The sequence below is a fragment of the Musca autumnalis genome, unplaced genomic scaffold, assembly GCF_047663935.1.
Source record: "Musca autumnalis isolate F117 unplaced genomic scaffold, ASM4766393v1 scaffold_2, whole genome shotgun sequence".
Taxonomy (NCBI): Eukaryota; Metazoa; Arthropoda; class Insecta; order Diptera; family Muscidae; genus Musca; species Musca autumnalis.
In genome coordinates, this window is record NW_027411755.1 from 248,080,899 (window position 1) to 248,102,058 (window position 21,160).

Here is a 21,160-nt window from a genome sequence, read left to right on the forward strand (position 1 = left end):
GTTTTTACACCCTTCGGGCTGTTTTCTGAAGAAGTATGGAATTGCCCCTGAAACTAATTTTACGATTGTAATTGAGGCAGCGGATGTAAGTTGCTTGAACAAAAATCAAAGTGATTCAATAGCAGGTCTTAAAGTGAATTTATCCAAAATTTTGTGTGGGAGGTACGGGATGGAGTGGACAAAGAAAGACATAGTCCATATTCGAACCTGATCTATATCTGGTAGATATTATGAGAATGTGTAAAGTATTGACCAAATCGGTCACTCCCATCAAGAGTTATAGTGCGTAAAATTTTTCCGAATATTTTTGAACTTTTGTGGGGTAGGTACCTGAAGGAGTGGACCAATATGGCTTATCTACGAACTTAAAGTAAGTTTGGAAACAATATTGTGAAGGCCAAATTTTGGCCGGAATCGGCATTTCCGTTCGAGAATTATCTTGCGCTTCCACCCATAAACTTGGTGTCATAGGGTTTGCTTTTCAACTTTCAGGCTATTTTTTCAGGAAGTATGGACTTGCCCCTGAGGAAGCTTGTACCTTCGTGTAGGGGACAGTGAAAACAAGATGTTACAACAAAAACCAAGGCGATTCGAGAGCAAGTCCTAATCTGAACTTTTCCGAAATTTTGTGTGGGAGGTACTCGAAGGAGTTTACCGATTGAATCCATATTGGAACCTCATCTAAGTCTGGTGGAAATTTCATAATGTGGAAAGTATGGACCAAATCGGTTACTCCCTTCAAGAGTTATCGTACGCACACATTTTCCGAACATTTTCGAACTTTTGTGGGGGAGGTACCGGAAGGAGTGGACCGATATAATCCATCTTTGAACTTGAACTAAGTTTGGACACAATATTACGAAAGCCAAATTTTGGACCGAATCGGCAGATCCGTTCGAGAGTTATCTTGCGCTCCAACCACTACACACGGTGTCATAGCGTTTTTTGTAACTTTCAGGCTATTTTTTCCGGAAGTATGGACTTGCCCCTAATGAAACTTACAGTGTCGTATAGAGGACAGCGAATAAAACTTGCGTAAACAAAAATCAAAGCGATTCGAGACCAGGTCCTAAAGTGAACTTTTCCGAAATTTTGTGTGGGAGGTACCCGAAGGAGTGGACCGATTGAGTCCATATTGGAACCTCATCTTAATTTGGTAGAAATTACACGATGTGCAAAGTGTGGACCAAATCGGTTATTCCCTACAAGAGTTATCGTGCGCACAAGTTTTGCGACAATTTTTGAACATTTGTGGGGGAGGTACCTGAAGGAGTGGACCTATATGGCCCATCTTCGAACTTAAATCGAATCTGGACAAAATATTTCGATACCCAAAATTTAAACCGAATCGATTGATCCGTTCGAGAGTTATCGTGCGCACCAGCCTGCCAGACAGACAGACGGACGGACATTGCTAGATCTACTCAAAATTGTCTGAAACGGATATCGTACAAACATACTTGGAGTCTAAAACCATTATTTCGATGAGGCACATTTTTGGTCGTATCAAAGTGTAAATACCCTCTTTAGCCTAAAGGCTGAGGGTATAAAGAACATACCAGTAGCCACCAATCCCACGGCAGCGGGTTCTTCTATACCGGATTGACCCGTGTACATGTGTTTGTATTTGTTTCGGTTTTCTGTGTTGGGAGCAGAATATCCCGGAATGCCTGATCCGAATTCTTTTGATCCGTACCTGGACGGAGGAAAATCCAGGACCAATTTATTTGTGCTCAGTTTGTCACATCCGCATATTCACCCATATTCTACCTTCGGTGAGATGCAATAGCTGTCAGGAGTGGGTGCGTTTAAGGGGTTGCTCGGGACTACGACAGGGTCTATGCCGCGGCATGCTGCGTGAACACAGCCACCAGTGAGTCGTCGTCAGATTACAAAACTCCCTCATCGTCAGATTACGAAACTCCCCCGCAGTCCCCTAGTCAGCAACTGCACACGCATCATTTAACACCAGCCGTTGTTGTCAATCTCAGAAAAGCTAAGATCGAGGAAACAGTAGATTTCATGAGTCGGAAGTACATCAAGGTCGCGGCGGTGCAAGAAACCAAGCTCAACTACAACTGCAGCTTACAAAGTTGTGATGGTTACAATGTGTTAAGGAAGGATCGCACCAGAAGTGGAGTTGGGGGATTAGCTTTCCTATTGCACCAGTCTGTCCAATACAGACCTATCTCGCTTGATTACCCATACATGGAAAGTATGGGGGTAGCAGTCTGGTGTGGAATTGCCGAGATAGAGTTGCTAAACGTATACATCCCGCCGAGAAATAGCTGTATCTCAGATTACGAGCCTGATATTAGCCCGCTTTTGGAATGTCATAATCGTCTGGTCCTGGGGGACTTTAATGCCCATCATGAGATGTGGCCTTCGGCCCTCGGAAACGACCAGAGGGGTACAGCGATGGCTGAACAGATTGATAGCTTTACGTTTTGCACGGTCAATGAGGACGCCTCTACCAGAATTAGAGGAGAGTGCCACAGTTCGCTAGACATAACCATCATGTTACCTGGTCTGACAAATGACGTTACCTGACAACCCGTCATTTCCCTAGGATCAGACCATCTCCCCATAATTGTCTCCATTAGCAGACCATCCGATTTCATCACCTCTGAACGCCGCACGTTCGTCAATCATAGGAAAGCTAATTGGCCGAGTTTCAGAGAGTTGACAAATTACCGCTTCAGAGAACTGCCAAATCCTTCTGATGTTCGGGTAGCGGAAAGGACGTTCCGGGACATCATCACTGCTGCAGCCGCTCGCCATATCCCTGCTGGTTGAATACCCGAAGTAAGACCAAATTTCCCAGCAGAGGCGACGGGATTAGCAAATGAGCGTGATGAGCTTCGTCGAGCCAACTCCAATGACCCCAGAGTCAGGGAGCTGACACTGGAAGTTAACTGGCGTGTCGGCGAACATAAGCGGAACAAGTGGTTAAATCATCTGAAGAGTTGCAACGTTGTTAATCATCAGCATGAATTCCGTAAGCAGCACAGTACGACAACAGCGTTGCACGCCATTTCAACAGAAATTTGTCATGGACTCAACCATAGACCGCCGTGTGATAGAATAGTGATGGTGGCGCTTGTTTGAGAACATTTAGTAGACCACCCTCCGGCCAAGCTTGAAATGTTGGATAGGCAATTACGTGTGTGGACGCCAGTCGTACGTGGAATTCAGGAACAAGAAGTCCAAACCCAGTTGATTGAAACAGGGAGTTCCCCAAGGTGGGGTGATATCTCCGGAACTGTTTATATAGGAGGTATAACTCCTGTATTCCGCGTCCTGCAAACGGAATCGAGATCGTAACGTATGCTGATGACTGCACGTTCCAGGCGTCAGGTACCTTCCCTGGTGACATCTGTAAGGACTGAACTCCTATTTAACCGATCTTACCACATTTCCGCCACTAAATCTGCGGCCACTCTGTTCACCACATGGACGGCTCAGTTTGGAAGAGAGTTGAATGTCGTGGTCGATGGCAGCAGAGTTCCTACCATAAACTGCCCCAAAATTTTAGGGGTCACATTCGGCACTACGTTCAAGTCGTGAGCACATGCCCCAGCTATCTGGGACAAACTGAAAAGCAGGAACAAATCCTCAAGTCCCTAGCCGGCAGCACTTGGGGTGCAGGTAAAGAATCATTGTTGACCACATATAACGGGATAGGTCGGTCCGTGGTGAGCTATGCGGCTCCAGTGTGGCCCCCGGTATTATGTGATACGAATCGGAAAAATATTCAAACCTATCAGAATGCTGCCCTGAGAACAAAGACAGGTTGCCTCCTCATATCTTCTGTGGACCATCTACATGAGGAGACAACAATTCTTCTAGTTCAGCAACATAATGATATGCTTTCGTTGCAGTACTTGCTCGGTTGTTACCGTGAGAGGCATCCCAATCCCCATCTGGTGGGTAGGCCCGATTAACACAGGCATATCCGGAAGGATATCCACTCTCTTGAGGAAGAGGTCTAACGATACAGCAGAGAACCCCTAGATCAACAGGCATATCAAGCAGGTTTAAATAGCATTCATACGGACGCAGTTGCTAAGGCCATAAACAGATATAGTGGGAATGCAGTCCTCGGAGTACATCCCCCATTTATCACATCGGAGGAGCGTCAGCTGCCACTACAAGTCATAGTAGTTTTGGCTCAACTATGCTCGGGATATTGCAGTCGCCTAAAATCTTAAAGATCGATCGCACCGTGCAAAACATCTGCCCAGCATGCGCCATGGGCCCGCACTTCAAACTGCACCTTTTCAACTGCCCTGCCAAACCTACTCATCTAACCAGTGGAATTGTGGTTACATACCACCGAATCAGCCACTTTCCTGGAACTGGAGATAGACCCAGAGCCAGATTGAGCAGAAGAACGAACACACAAACATACAATAATAAACACTGTTACAACAACAACAGGTCTTCTATAGGCAGAAGACCTTCTATAGGTCTTCTATAGATAGAAGACTTTCAACAGGTCGTCTATAGATAACATACATTCTATAGATCTTCTATTTATAAGACCAACTATAGGTCTTCTATAGATAGAATACCTTTTATAAGTCTTCTATAGATAGAAGGCCTTTTATAGGTCTTCTATAGATAGAAGACCTTTTATAGGTCTTCTATAGATAGAAGACCTTTTATAGGTCTTCTATAGATAGAAGACCTTTTATAGGTCTTCTATAGATAGAAGACCTTTTATAGGTCTTCTATAGATAGAAAACTTTTTATAGGTCTTCTATAGATCGAGGCCCTTCTGTAGGTCTTCTATAGCTAACTGTTTTTCTATAAATAGTAGACTTTCTACAGGTCTTCTATAGATAGAAGACCTTCTATAAGTATCCATATTGGTTTAGCCTGTGTATGTATGTGTTTCCGTGGTGTAGTGGTTATCACATCCGCCTAACACGCGGAAGGCCCCCGGTTCAATCCCGGGCGGAAACAGTGATGTTAACTTTTTAAACATAACAAGGAAATAAAAAATAATGCTACTCAGGCAAAAAAGAATGATGAACTAAAAGAACAGTGGTTTTATTTAATAGCATAGAAAATTATTCAGTAAAGAACGAATCCGTCAATGTTTTTATAACTGTTCAGTTTTAATATATCATCGGGGGTATAATGCAAAGGAAACCGCTCCAAGGAACCGCAGCTTATTACAATTATTTAGGTTTTTAAAATAGGCAATAATTTTAATTTAACTTTGCGACCACTGTCCAAGCCCTTTGGCAAGCACAAGTGTCTTTCCCTTTTCATCCCTCCAGTTATTTGTTAATTTGTTTTTAGTGTTTGCTATACCCCGTCCAATTTATGGGAAATTCCTTCACTTTACATATGACCCATTCAGCAAAAATATTTGGCCATAATTCAAAATGAATCTTGACATTTGTATAGCCGCCCCGATTGCAGCAAACAGAGGATAGTAAAATAAATAAATAAACATACAAGGGACATAAATGTTATTATACAAGTGGTTGTCGCCACTTGTATGCTATGGCGGAAGGAACGATGGCTATTTGCGAATGCACACACAAACACGTACAACCACATTGGTCATAACATTCCAACTATAAACATTTTGTAACAGAAGAAAAAGAGGATTGTTGGCAACACACATTAAAATCAACAAACCAACATTCAATATTGTTATTGGTCAAATATAACATAACGCAGGGACGAATCTGAAAGTGTCATATTGGAATTTGTAGCAATGTTTTAAATGTTTGAAATAAGCTTTTATTTGCCCAGCAAAAATACTCATTACAAAACCCCCTGCTAACCCATTATTTTAACAAAGACATGTCGCGAGAAAGTAGTAGTTATTTTTTGACAATATAAATAACACTGTGTGTAATTTTTTGAGTCATTTTTTATTAACCATATTCTGACACCGCAGTGTGATAGAACACCAAAAATGAGAAGACACGTGTCTCGCCGTTTTTCCCTATCTCATCAACTTTCGCGGTTATAGGCCTCCAAAGGTTTGAGGCTTTGATGTAAAAAGGGTCATTAAGTCAGGACTATATCTTCCAAACCGTTAGGAAATTTGAATTCATCTCAGAGGCAAAGTTGTAGCTCTTGTCTTAAAGAACAAAAATTGTGAACACATATAACCCGTCAAGCTTCATCTGCAAGGTCAAAATCGCCCTGGTCAAATTTCTTTTAAAACTTTTCTCAAGTTTTGTTATACAGCTTTCAAACCGATCAAATTTGAAGGAAACAACCAACTACAAAAATGTACCTCAGATCTCAATAAACATCTTTCTAGAATATACGAACTCTGTAGAAACGGATCTTAATGGTCAAAATAGCAAAACAATTGGGATTTTTATCCTCTTTTCTAGGATTCTGCTCCAAAGATATTAAACCGTTCAAAATTCAAGAAAACAATCAACCACATTAGTTTAGCGAAGGCTTCAATAAACAACTTTCTGGAATATGCGAAATGTCTATGAACGGTTCTTAATGGTAATAATAGCAAAAATCTTTTGAAAATATCCAATTTTTATACTTTTTCTCAGACTCTGGTCCAAAGATACGCAACCGCCTAAAAATTAAGGATACAGTCAACTACAAAAATGTACCTTAGATTTCAACAAACAAGTTTCTAGAACAATTGAAGATTCTAGGAACGATTCTTCAAGCTCAAAATTCGATTATTTTAGGTCATTCTTTCCGGTTCGGTTCCGTAAATAACAAACCTTTCAAATTTCCTTGAGTTTTTAACAATTTGTTATTTCCAAACCTGAGCAGGGGGAATGTTAAAAAAAGTTAATTGTTCGTGAATTTCAGCCCTTAGAATCATTCCTAGAATGTTCATATGTTCTAAAAAGTTGTTTATTGAAATCTTAGGTACATTTTTGTGGTTGACGGTATCCTTAATTTTTGGGCGGTTGCGTATCTTTCGACCAGAGTCTGAGAAAAAAGTATAAAAATTGTATATTTTCAAAAGATTTTTGCTATTTTTACCATTAAGAACCGTTCATAGACATTTCGCATATTCCAGAAAGTTGTTTATTGAAGCCTTTGCTATACTATTGTGGTTGATTGTTTTCTTGAATTTTGAACGGTTTAATATCTATGGAGCAGAATCCTAGAAAATAGGATAAAAATCCCAATTGTTTTGCTATTTTGACCATTAAGATCCGTTTCTACAGAGTTCGTATATTCTAGAAAGATGTTTATTGAGATCTGAGGTACATTTTTGTAGTAGGTTGTTTGCTTCAAATTTGATCGGTTTGAAAGCTGTATAACAAAACTTGAGAAAAGTTTTAAAAGAAATTTGACCAGGGCGATTTTGACCTTGCAGATGAAGCTTAACGGGTTATATGTGTTCACAATTTTTGTTCTTTAAGACAAGAGCTACAACTTTGCCTCTGAGATAAGTTCAAATTTCCTAACGGTTTGGAAGATATAGTCCTGACTTATTGACCCTTTTTACATCAAAGCCTCAAACCTTTGGAGGCCTATAACCGCGAAAGTTGATGAGATAGGGAAAAACGGCGAGACACGTGTCTTCTCATTTTTGGTGTTCTATTACACTGCGGTGTCAGAATATGGTTAATAATTTTCGTGTTGCACAGTGTAAGTAGTAAAATAAGTAGTCGTGACTTTTAGTAACTGCTTATTTAACTAGTTATGTAAAATAACTACTCAAATTGCGCGACATGCACTTGTTACAATAATGGGTTAGTTGGGGGTTTTGCAATGAGTATTTTTGCTGGAAATGATATCAGCAATTCAATTTAAAATCATAAGATATCAGTAATGTTTTTCTAGGAGTTTTATCATGAAAACGAGTTTTGAAGTTATGGACTTTCATATGTGGGATGCCACTATCTCTATTAACGGAAATTGTTCAAAGCCAAATCGTAGTTATTCAAGATGAAGTAGTGGTTTCAAAATTTAACAGATTCTCAGTTAATTAAATTTTAATAAATTTAAGCCTTTTCTGAACCATACATTTTTTATGTCGCACTCATTGAGGTATTATTAATATTAATTACATTATCTGTATTACTCATACGCACAGTGTACTTGATCTTTCATGAGTTCTAAAGTCTTCTAGAATAAATGGTAAAGGTAAAGTATCTAAGAACTGCAAAGAATAAATATAAATGAGTATAGTCGATGTTCTCTATAACGAACATCAGCAATCACTCTGAGTCAGAAAATAGTATCTTTGTACCGTAACTCGTAACTGCTGGAGACAAAAATACTTCATTACTCGTATAGAGAACTTCGACTGTTACGTTTTGGACGGATAGAGATATTTTCATAATTTTAACGTTGTTCGACAGGTAAGATCTTAAGTTTTCAGTTGTTTACGAAGAATTCAAACAAATCAAAATCCGTAGAATAGTTTTAGGGTTTTTTTTTAATTTTTAGGCACATAGGGTTTTTTGTGTATATTTATCCACCTAACTAAAAATTTTGGCGATATATCCAAGTGGATCTGTATTTTGCAGGGATACTTGTCACCCCTTAAAAATACAAACAAATTTCAGCAAAAATGATGTATATTTTGATACGGAAATTGGTTAATTTTGCAAAAGTAATTCTTCTTCTTTATTTGCTTATTCGATTTTCGAATATTAGCGATCATACAATTACATAGTTTCTATTTTCATTAAATGTTATTTATGATTTGACTAAAGAGTTCTCTATTTCGTGATGTGTTGATAAGGTGGTCTGCGTTATGATATCCGGTCCATTGCTGTATGTTCTTGAGCCAGGTTGTTTCTTTTCTACCTCTGGAATTTCTACCTTCTATATTTGCTAGGAGAATTAATTGCAGTTGTTTATATTTGGGATTCCTCATAATGTGTCCTAGGTATGTACTCTTTTGCTTTTTAATATGCGTTGTAAGTTCTCGGGTGCGGTTCATTCTTCTGAGAACCTCTTCGTTCGATATGTGAGCTGTCCAGGGTATTTTTAGTATTCTTCTGTAAACCCATATCTCAAATGCCTCGAGTCTTTTAATGTCTACAGCTTTAATGGTCCAAATTTCAACTGTATATAGCAATACTGACCAAATATAATTTTTAACGAATCTTGTCTTCGTTTCAGTGTTTATGTTATGGCTTGTTAACACTTTTTTATATTTGGAAAACGCGTCCTTTGCCATCTCTATTCTGCATTTAATTTCTTTGCTGTTGTCCCATTCCTCATTAATTAGAACGCCTAGGTATTTAAAACATTTTACTCTTTCAATAGTACAGTTATGTATTTTTAAAGATGTTTCCGTGTGCGAATTCTTTCTACTAATCACCATGAACTTAGTCTTTTGGATATTAATTTTTAGCCTCTTATTTCTTTGTCTTCTATTCCAATAGACTTGATTATTTCGATCAGCTTATCGTGTTCTACCGTGTCAAAGGCTTTTTCGTAGTCGATGAAGCATATGAATACGTCCTTCTGAACTTCCCGACATTTTTGTATAAGAACTTGGATACAAAACAAAGCTTCTCGTGTGCCTTTTCCTTCCTTAAATCCGAATTGTGTATCTCCCATTGATTTCTCGCATTTTCATATATCCTATTATGAATTATTTTAAGGAATATCTTTAATGTATGACTCATAAGGCTTATGAGTCTATAGTCACTGCATCGTTTGGCATGGCTCTTCTTCGGTATATATAAACGTGGACTTCAGCCAGTCTTGTGGAAATTGTCCTGTGTCATATATATGGTTGAAAAGTTTGGTAAATAGTTGTAGATTGTTTCCATCAATGAGTTTTAATATTTCTGAAGGTATCTCGTCAGGCCCAGTTGCTTTTTTGTCCCTCAAAGATTTAATGGCCCATTCTACTTCAGAATCCGTTATGCTCGTTCCAGACAATATTTGCGTGGATTCATTTTCGTAGCATGATCTTTTATCATCTGTAAAGAGCTTTTGTATATAGTCTTTCCAAATTATTTTTTTCTCGCTAATTTCAGTCACTACTTCATTGCTCTCATTGTATAGTACAGCAGAAGTTGTTTTACGATATACACCAGCAGCTTCCTTTAATTGCTTGTGTAGGTTGTAATCAGCGTGTAGGTTTCTCAATCTTTCTATTTCTTCGCATTGATTATTCAAAAAAGCGGTTTTTGCAGCTCGTATTGCTGTTTGAATTTCTCTGTTGAGCTCCCAATACAGTTCGTAATTTGAATTTTTGTATTTTCGGCGTTCATCGATAAGGTGTAGAATTTCATCCGTCATCCAATCCTTATTCTTTGGTTTTGTGTAGTTTCCCAGATCATGTTGAGATATGGTGTTTATGGTAGTTTTAACTCTTTCCCATATATTTTCAACCTCATCAGCATTAATTGTGTTCAGTTGCAAATTTAAGTTATGTGTTATATTACTTTTAATGAGGGGATTTGCAAGTTTTCCAATATCAAGTTTTTTACGATGTGTTTTTTTGGATTTAGATATAATCTTTGTGCACATATTTGCCATAAGAAGATTATGATCAGAAGGAACATCTGCTCCTGGGTATGTCGAGGCCTTCGTTATTGACGTAAAGTGGCGCGTATCTATGAGAATGAAATCAATTTGGTTTCTAATTGTGTTTCCTGTTTTATCTTGTGGCGATTTCCACGTGTACAGTCGTCTGGGGGGTAGGCAGAAATATGTGTTTACTACTTTCATTCGGTGTTCTTGGCAGAATTCTATTAGTCTGTCACCTCTTTCATTTCTATTTCCCAATCCATACTGTCCACTTGTTCCTGGGACAGCGATGCTTCCTACCTTCGCGTTGAAGTCTCCCTGAACAATCGTTATTTCATGTGGTTTTGTCAGATTAAGGAGTTCACCAATTTCATTATAAAAGAGTTCTACTTCTTCGTTGGTTTTGTCAGCTGTAGGAGCATATACTTGCAAAATATTTATATTAAGTGGCTTGGCCATAATTTTTATCATCATGGTCCTGTCAGATTTTAAAATAACACTTGTGATACATTTGGCAATATGGGCTTTGACAATTATTGCAACTCCGTTTCTATGGTTTCTGTTAAGGTTTCCCGAGTAATAAATTTTAAAATTTTGGGATAGAAATTCACCTGCTTCTGGCCACCATGTTTCACATACGCCGAGTATATCAATATTATGTCTTTCCATTTCATTAAGTGTGTTGGCTAGTTTGCCAGGCTCGAATAAACTGCGGACATTCCATGTTCCAATTTTTAGTTGTTGTTTTGTTTTACCTCCGGGGATTCTTAGCAACCTCGAGTTACCAGAGATTGAGGGCCGTATGTTTTGTGTTGTATTCATAATTGCATCATTTTCAAGGGATGGGACATCAGTGGTTTCCCGTTGCCTTCTGATGGGTATATAGTTTTCCTTCTAGAATTCAGCCGCTCCTCTGGAGTACAGACGCTGTTTGTAGTCGCCCAATGTGGAAACAGACACTACGTTGCAATCGGGTTCCTTTAAGATGTGAGGCTGATTAGACCACAACATCCGATCCTAGCGTTGGGATTGCCAACAAAACCCTCTAGGCCGGGTCGCCTTCTCACTCTAGCTATCGACAAACGGTTGTTTGTACGATATTACCAGGGAATACTTCATTTAAAATCGGAAGTAGTGAGCTGCTTGGAAAATTCAGCAAATGAATCATCTCTGGCCATTCCCAAGTGAGTGGCGATCAGAGACTTTCCGTACCGAAGTACACATCTGAGAAGATCCCCATTAATTAATACCCCTTAAATCTTGGCGTACCGGTGGGTCCATGTCCTCCAATTTTGGTATGAAGGTTTCCTCTATTTAATTTATTTAGTAACAAGTAAGCCAAAGCCTACACCTTTACCACTGGGAATTAGCTTTTCACAAATCAAAATTTCTTTATGAAACAAATAAACTTTTTGTAAGAAATAACTTTGTGGATTCTGGTACCGTATCACACCAATCGTCCCAGATGGGACAAGGGAGACTTATCTCATATCAATGAGTGAGTGTACCCCAGTTCATATTCACTCAATGATATGGGACCCACAGCTTAGCTCCGAGTCCAAACGGCGTGCGTTAAGACACCACTTGTAGAGAAGTTTTATATGGCTGAAATACTCAGAAAATGTCGCAAACCTTACTGAAGGATATTTTGCCACCGTTGAAAATTTGATTTTGCTTGGCTGCGGAATCGTTTTGCAAAAAGGTGGCAAAGCGACCCATGATACAATATTTGTATAAAAATCCAATTGGACAATCAAAACGTTAGGGCACCATGTAATTTGCAATAATGCAAAAACTGGGAATAGGAAAATGTGGTTCTCTACACAAAACACATTATATTAAGCAGTAGGTCCGTTATCTAGCAAACACGAGATTGCAATTTGCATCAGGAGGAAAATCAGTAGTTCTATTTCCAAATGTAGTCTACTTTGCCGGCATATGCCCTTCAAGAAATAAAATATAGACCAAAAATATTTTTTTGTATTTTTCATACATAAGTAATGGTCCATTTTACCTGCTAAATAATATCAGATCATCATCCAAAATTGTGAGCATCTTCTTCTACCTAAACATTTACCTCATGCAAAATTTCGTGATTATTGAGCTATAATTGCGAACTCTAGCGTGATTATGATAACACTACAAACAAACAACTGGGTATATTAGGCTGTAACTCTGTTATCTTATCATCTACACCAACACAATTTAAATCAAAAGAAAGGTCAAGCGTTCCTCTTCGAAGTATAGCTTACTTGCCCGGAATGTCTCTTCCAGAAAAAAAGATATAAACTGTATATTAAAAATGTTCACAATTTTCACACAAAAGTTGTGGTCCATTTAACCCTCTAAATATTATCTGATCGCGATCTCAAATTGCAAACTTCTTCTTTGTCATATACTCTTACCTTATTAAAAATTTCGAGGCGATCAGACTATTACTGCGACCTACAGAGCAGCTACAAAATCGGATAAAAATTATGTTTTTGGTCCATTTCACCCGCTAAATATTTCACGATCATCACCAATTAAAATAGCGATCTATTCTGATGTGAAACCGACCTCCATACTAAATTTCGTGACCATCGGTCCATAATTGCTGCCTAGAGTTTGATTACAATTTATAATGGACAGACGGAGACACATCTCAAAATCGCTTTATCTCGACGAGATATGAAGATTGGTATACAACATTGGGGGTCTCCGACGAATATTTCACGGTGTCACATGAATTTTCACCAAAACAAACATATAATACCCTTTCCACATAGTGGTGTAGGGTATAACATGAAAAACGATCACTCGGCTCTGCCGACAGAGATTTACCCTCAACCTGTGTGGATTGAGAAATCTGTGGACAGATCGAACAAATTATGTATTTATTGGAATTTTGTGGCCTTGTTTGGACGTATGAATTTGTAATAAACAAGTAAAAATTTTTCTGTCGGCTTTACCGACAGATATATACCCTCAGCCTATGTGAATTTAAACTTTCACCTACGGTCAGATCAAATGTATTTATGGTCTTTTCATTATTATGTGGCCTTTTTTATACCCTCCACCATAGGATGGGGGTATTTTAAGTTTGTCACTACGTTTGTAACTACTCGAAATAATAATTGTAGACCCCACAAACTATATATATTCTTGATCAGCGTGCAATTCTACATCGATATAGCCATGTCCGTCCGTCTGTCCGTCTGTCTGTCTGTCCGTCTGTCCGTCTGTGGAAATCACTCTAGCGTCCGACCGGATTGACGTAGGTGGATAAAATTTTGGGAAAATATATTATTTGAACGTAGGACTTTTGGTATTGAAAGTGGGCTATGTAGGTCCACGCTTTCGTATAGCCCCCATACAAACTGACGCGTGACGCGTCGTCGTTTTAAGGAATTTTTAAGATATTTGTCCCATTTTACCACCGAATTGGTTGTAATTTGGTATTTTGTGTCTCCAGAGGCCAAAAAACATTCCTACCAAAGTTGGTTTATATAGGTCCACGTTTTGGTATAGCCCCCATATAACGCCCCATATAAAGTACGCGTCATTTTAATATATTTTGAATGTATTAGTCCTATTTGACAACAGAATCGGTTGCAACTTTGTATTTTGTGTTTCCAGAGGCTAAGAAACATTTCGACCATAAAATGTTTATATAGGCCCACGTTTTGATATAGCCCCCATAGGACGATATCTCCCGATTTTCTGTATTTTGAAGATTTTGGCCTCATTATCACACCGAGATGGCTGAAATTTGGTATTTAGTCTTCGTTGGGGATATAAAACTTCCCCGCCAGAAATTTGTAGGTATAGGTCCGCGCCATCATATAGCCCCAATAACTTCCGATTTTCGGTATTTTGAAGGTTGTGGCCACATTAATCCACCGAAATGGCTGAAATTTGTGGTGGAGGGTATAAAAAGTTCGGCCCGACCGAACTTAACGCTTTTCACACTTGTTTGGACATTTGAACTTGCGACGAAAATATGGATTAGGATTAAAGTTCAAAAGTGTTGCAGAGGAGGTACTTAAAGGAGTGGACCGATATAGTCCATTATGGAAGTAGATCTTATTTTGGGAGTCATATCTTTTCGATAGATATCGCGCCCACTAGTAATTTCAGTGAGTCACCATATAGCTTATGGACCAGTATGCCAGGAAGCATGGACTTGTCTACGGAAAACATAATACCTTTGTAAGCAGGACAAAAACGAACAGCATCGGTATACATTTCCTTACCTTGAACTGCACTTAGACACAAATGTTGAACTTTTGTGGAGGAGGTACTCTAAGGTGCCTCCATTTTAGAAGTTAAACTAAATTTGGACAAAATATTAGGAGATCCAAAGTTTGGACCAAATTTCTTGAAGAGGTATCGTACATACCATTTAAGTGACATTTTGGAAGTTGTGGACAGGTATTGCCTATCTTCAAACTGAAAGTATGACAAAATATCAGGAAAGCCAGCCACTTCATATTGCGCCATAGGGATTTTTTTACAACTTTCGGGTGGTTTTCTCAAGAAGTATGGACTTGCCCTGAAACAACTTTTACCGTCGAAATTGAGTCAGCGAATGCAAGTTGCTTCAAAAAAATCAAAATCGATATGGCTTATGTTCGAACTTAAACTATGTTTGGATAAAATATTACGAAGGCCAAATTTTGGACAAATCGGTCGATCCGTTCGAGAGTTGTCTTGCGCTCCAACCACTACACACGGTGTCATTGGGGATTGTTTGCATCTTTCAGGCTATTTTCTCAGGAAGTATGGACTTGCCCCTAATAAGACATGTACCGTCGTTAGCGGGACAGTGAATACAAGTTGCTACAAGAAAAATCAAAGAGATTCGCGAACAGATCTTAAACTGAACTTCTCCGAAATTTAGTGTGGGAGGTACCCGAAGGAGTGGACCGATTGAGTCCATACTAGAACCTTATCTAAACCTGGTAGAAATTTCACGATGTGCAAAGTATGGACCTAATCGGTTACTCTCTTCAAGAGTTATCGTGGGCCGATATAGCCCATCTTCGAACTTAAACTAAGATTGGGCAAAATATTACGAAAGCCAAAATTTGAACCGAATCGGTTCATCCCTTCGAGAGTTGTCGTGCGCTCCAGCCAGACAGACAGACAGACGGACGGACATTGCTCAATCGACTCCAAATTATCTGAAACACATTTCGTCCAAACATACTTGGGGTCTTAAACCATTATTTCGATGAGGCACATGTTGCCCGTATGAAAGTGTATGTACCCTCGTTAGCATAAATGCTGAGGGTATAAAAATAGAGACTTTCAGGGTATTTATCTTAACGTTTGTGGATGTTCCGAATAAATTACATTTGGTTTGGATTGAAGCGAGTAGATACCGCGCCCACCAGCAATTTTAGTCGGTCATTGTGTCAGGAAGCATGGAGTCGAAAACCAGAATATCGCTGAAAACGATCTATAGACAGCCCTTAAACTGCATTGAAGTGAAATTCTGAAAGTCTGTGGCGTATCTAAAGATGTTGTCTAATATACAGGGTCTTGGAAGAAATTTTACGATGGCAAAATTAAGGTCAAATCGGGTGCTCATTTCATAAGTTATAATGCTCATCACTCATTTGAATTGGTGCTTACTGTTTTTTTTACATCTTTTGTATTATTATCTCAGGAAGTATGGACTTGTCCCTAAAACACACTGTACCGAGGTAAAGGGAAATTTTGTGTGTGGGAAGTACCTGAAGGAGTAAGTCCATATAGTTCAAATTCCATCCTAATCTATTTTTAAGAAATATTACTATGTGCAATTTATGGAGCATTGTTTAACTTTTCACGTGAGGTACCCGAAGGAGTGGCCTCTATTCTAACTTAAACTAAGACAATTAAAGGAACAAAAAAATCTATTAATCAATATTTGGTTAGGTATCCTTTATCTGGATGACACACGCTTACCTTTTATGTATGAAAGATATTAAATTATTATTTCAGGTTATATTGCTTCCCAGCCTATGTTTGCGGATTCAAATACTTTTTCAAATACTTTTTCAATATCGAATCTAATACCGGCTGTGCAGATTTTGTGGTTCATTTTGGAAGTATGAACTTGCCGACGAAAAATATATTTTGTCTGAAGCTCAAAAGTTTTGAAGAGAATGTAATGGAAGGAATGGACCGACATAGTCCATTTTGGAAGTGGATTTTATTTTGGGAGTCATTTCTTTAGATAGACTTTGTGCCCACCAGTCATTTCAGTTGATCACTTTATAATTTAGAGGTTGTGGGTCACGATGTCAGGTATCATGGACTTGCCCACGAAAAACATAAAATCGCTTAATCTAAAGCTTCTTCGAACAGATCCTAAACTGCGCTTAAACAAAAATGATGAGCTTTTGTGGGGGAGTTAGGGTACCTCCAAAGAAGACCGATTTCTGAAGTAAAACTACATTTGGACAAAATATTAGGTGATCCAAGGTTTGGAGGTTGCTCCGTTCAGAAGATATAGCGCGTAATATTGCAGTATTTTTTTTTACTTTTTGGGGTGAGGGGAGGTACCGTATTTTTTTTTAGTTTCAATATCTCTAAAGCCACACGATGAAAGTTTCAATGTTTGCTATCGAATGCCGTATGGAAATCCTTGACGATAGAAACAGGGGTTTTGGTCAGCAAACTCGATTTTTAAACCACCATGCGGCGTACTCTTTAACTATCACTGTCACGCCTATATTAATACTGCATTGGTTCAGGTTGGTCTAGTTACTGTTTCCGCTTGGGCTAGACAACTAGGATTTTGACTTCAGGAATAAGTTTCCTTACTCTTGGATCCTTAGGGAACGTAAGACGAAGATAGTCCCGTCGCCATTTGCTGGAAAATTGTATATTCAACCAGCGGGTATAATAAGTGGCTTCAGCTACCCGAGGATCCTAGAGGCTGAACAGCCCTCGTCGAATTCTTTCCAAACAGTTTTCTCATAATCCAGAAAAGTATGGCATTCAAGGTAAAAAGTCTGGTGGTTGATTTGTGAACACGATGGTGGAAGGTTGTACGAGCCAAGAGAAATGTCGGGTTGCATGGGAGCTTTCAAAAACATGAGCCGATACAGACGGATTTTGTGCAAAACTTCAGCTACATATCTCAATTTTTGAAATTCGATAATTAATTTCGACCTCGTCCTACCGATGACGGCGGTATTGGATACACACTAAAACAGAGTAAGGCAATGTGATTTTCGTGAGCGTAAATTTACTCCCGCTCACAACTTGTGTAGAATCTAACTGGCGGTGAGCGAGAGTAAATTAACGCTCACGAAAGTCACAATACCTTACTCTGCACTAAAATAATGTCCATGTGAATGTTTCAAACACGGCTTACTCCTGGCCGAGGATTTGGAGCAGGGGTTTGGCCTGCTCCTTGTTGAATTGGTAAATCTTGAAAGCTCTGAGTTTTATTCCGCGAGCTAGTCCGGTGCATAGAATCAGCCGCTGTGTCATTAAATGGTCTATGTACCCTCTACTATAAGTAGAGCATTTTTATCCTTAAGGCGAACCACACCCTCAAGTGCGTCCCCTTGCCACACCATACAATTGTATTAACTTGTCACATATTGTGTTTAAGATTGTTGCTCACATCTGACAATATTGAAACCAAGCAAATGAAAATCTATTTGCAATTTGTGCGGAATATCCTGAATGGCTGAATGCAATCACTACCACCATCATGGTTGTGAATCCTAAGAATGAGATGTGATGAAAAGCATCTGCTATGAATAATGATTATGTCTTAACATTCGCTCCCCTTTTACCCCCAGAAAAAACAAGCATTTATATTCATTTCTGTACGAGTGGATGGGCGGAAAACCAAGCGCTCACGCACCAAAACTATGGTGGACCACAATATTATTGGCAAGAAAAAAAAATAAACATTGCGAAAAAACACATTAAACCAAAGCTCACATTGCAATCGCTGTAATTTCAAATTAAATGCTACACAGCTACGAGTATTGATGTTGATTTGCAATGTCAACATCAACAACAAAAGCAAAACAGAAAAAAAAAACAGAATAGTGGCGGCCACTTTGAATGGGCGCATGGGAGCGCAGGCGCGTAATCCTTGTTCTGTCATTCTAAAGATAATATTTAATAAATTTATCAAAGTGTGTGTGCCTGTGTATGTGGTACTGTTAGTGAGTGCTTATCAACCAACACTCATATATACGCACATTCATTTTTATTGACTCACAGTGGTAACTAACGCCTCCATGTGGTTCTTCTTGTATATCCTGACGACGACGACGACAACGATGGTGTTGTCGTCATCATTTTTTGTTTGTTTTGCCTCCACAATTTGTAAGCAGAGATTGTTGTAGGCTCCTTCCTTTGAGTTTCCTAAGCGGCAAGGCGGGGGCTGGGGATAGTTGTAGTTGTGAATGGATAGTTAGTTGGCTGGCTATTGTATAAGATAGACAACGGACAACAAATAGTGTACTATTATCCTTAGTGTCCTTTTTGCAGAATTATCCTTTCTATGAACTACAGTATATTAGCACAATGCTGCTGATGATGATGACAACAGTTGTTCATGCGGCGCGGAGGGAATGTGGTGGGGAGCAGAGGGGCACATGAAGGAAGCAAGGAGTGCGATTGTGCGATATGCCCACTCACCCACACATACACAGGGACAGTCACTTACAGACAATTTGTTTTTGTCATTTGCGTTGGGCTGCAAAACAACAACGACAAAAAATGGCAAAGGATACTATTACAAGAGAAAGTGTTTTGGCCAAATGTGTGCTGGTGTGTGTGCGTGTGCTTGTGTGGTGAAATGTTGGTTCATTTGTTTTTCCATGTCTCTTGTGTTGCTGCTGCTTCTGCTACATTGGCCCGTATTGTTCTTGTGGCTGCTGCGCTTTTATTTTTCCCACTGTTACTTGCGTTTTTGTTGTTGCTGCTGGCTGCTGTTATTGTTCTTGGTCTCCTCTCGGTTGTGCTGTCAGCCAGAGATTTTTCGGCTATAAATACCATTGTTACCAAAGGATATCGAGTCAAAAACTAAACTGTCTTATCCTCGATAAGTACTAACAACCAAAAAAGAAGAAATATTAAACGGCGCGAGTTATCTCAACTATCTTCCACCACTAAAAAGTTTGAAAACAATTTGCATATTTTTCAAGAAAAAAAAAAGAAATCGGAAGAACTTAAAAAAGGAAATAACATAAAATATTTTGTGTGTGATGTAAGTGTCGCTAAAGTTATGAAAAAAGACAAGTTTAAAATTGAATGAATTGTTAATAATATTAACAGTCAAACTTAAAGCTATGTATTATAGATGTTCCAAGGATTATGTTGATGTGCTTAAAGTTTTGAAACTTATCATAAAAAAGTTATGTGCAAAGTTTAACATTGAAAGAAAGTTTTTTGTTTTGCATAATGACATCAAAACAGATTGAAATTTGCAACATTTGAAATAACATTCAAAACTTCTCAGATTCTTAAAAGGAAATTGTGTCATTTCAACGGAAAACGGAAAATGGCCTTACCAATGTTAATTGTAGATTTGTCAAAATATTTTAATATTTCTGAAAACCGGTATATTTAATGGATAACCAATAAGTCGTAAACGTAGAGATCAAGTCAGTGTGGTGATATGTGTGGGGCTCTCTTCTTTTGGAAATCTCATGGAGGAAAGAAGGAAGAACGAATAATATGTGGTTTGTGATGACTAAAATGATACCGTTGAAAAAGTGATAAAAAGTGTGGCCGTTATAGGTTTTTATTACATTGAGGACTTTAATGTAGGAAAATACTTTCCCAATTCTGTTGACATTAGGATGACCCATAAAAAATATTTTTTCTAATGTCTCACCTCTAAATTTTTTTTCGTTTGTTCCAAAAACCTTAAATATGAAAATCTAAAACGATCTTTTAACGTTAACCCCTGCCCCTGAGCAACATTTTATTTCCATAGTAATTTGCATGGGGGCCAATTTTCACAAAATCGTTCTAAAGGTTGCAATTATTATCCAACTGATGAAAAATTGTACCAGTTCATTGCAGGGGCCAAGAAACGAGTCCTAAAAAAATTATGAAAATCGGGTCTGATTTTGATATTGCTTAAACACGTATATTTGGCCAATTAAACTTAGTACAAGTTCCAAGATGGGTCCATGCCTTCGGGTATCTCCCCATTTAAGTTTAATTATACCCTACACCACAATGTGTAAAGTCCATGTAGTATAGATTAATATTCGTCGTAAACCCATATATCTACGAGATAAGGCGATTTTAAGATGTGTGTCCGTTCGTCCGTTCATTAAAAATTGTAATCAAACTCCAGACCCCAATTATGGACCAATCGTCACGAAATTATGGAGGTTGGGTTTCCACCAGAATTGAAACGATAAGTTTTTGATGATGATAGTAAACTATTTAAACAATTTTTATCCGATCGCAATGATAGTCTGATCGGTGCGAAACTTTAGGTGAGCTTTGGGCTTACGACACGGAAAAACCTTGCAATTTCTCTCTCTCTTACTTGGTTTTTTTTCGCTAAAATGGTGAGCACAATAACTCTCGAAGGTAATAACAAATTTGGTTCCAGCTTTGCACATTGTAGTACTTAAACACATCTGGTATCTCCCACATAATTATTCGCTTCATCTGGCATCTCCCACATAATTATTCGCTAAATTGTAGTTTAAGGACATAACCTATATCGTTTGATTTT

At 38.6% G+C, this 21,160-nt stretch overlaps 1 protein-coding gene and 1 non-coding gene across 2 annotated transcripts in view; both read left to right on the forward strand.

The window, feature by feature from the left end:
• The first annotated feature begins 4,895 nt into the window (after positions 1 to 4,895).
• Positions 4,896 to 4,968, forward strand: TRNAV-AAC (transfer RNA valine (anticodon AAC)). Its single transcript has one exon. It is a non-coding gene; the product is annotated as a tRNA-Val (tRNA).
• A 14,507-nt stretch (positions 4,969 to 19,475) lies between these two features.
• Positions 19,476 to 21,160, forward strand: part of Proc (Proctolin) — a 57,716-nt gene continuing 56,031 nt past the window's right edge. The window contains exon 1 of the mRNA XM_073966385.1: positions 19,476 to 19,669. The gene's annotated coding sequence lies outside the window, so the exon portion shown is untranslated. The remainder of the gene's footprint in view (positions 19,670 to 21,160) is intronic.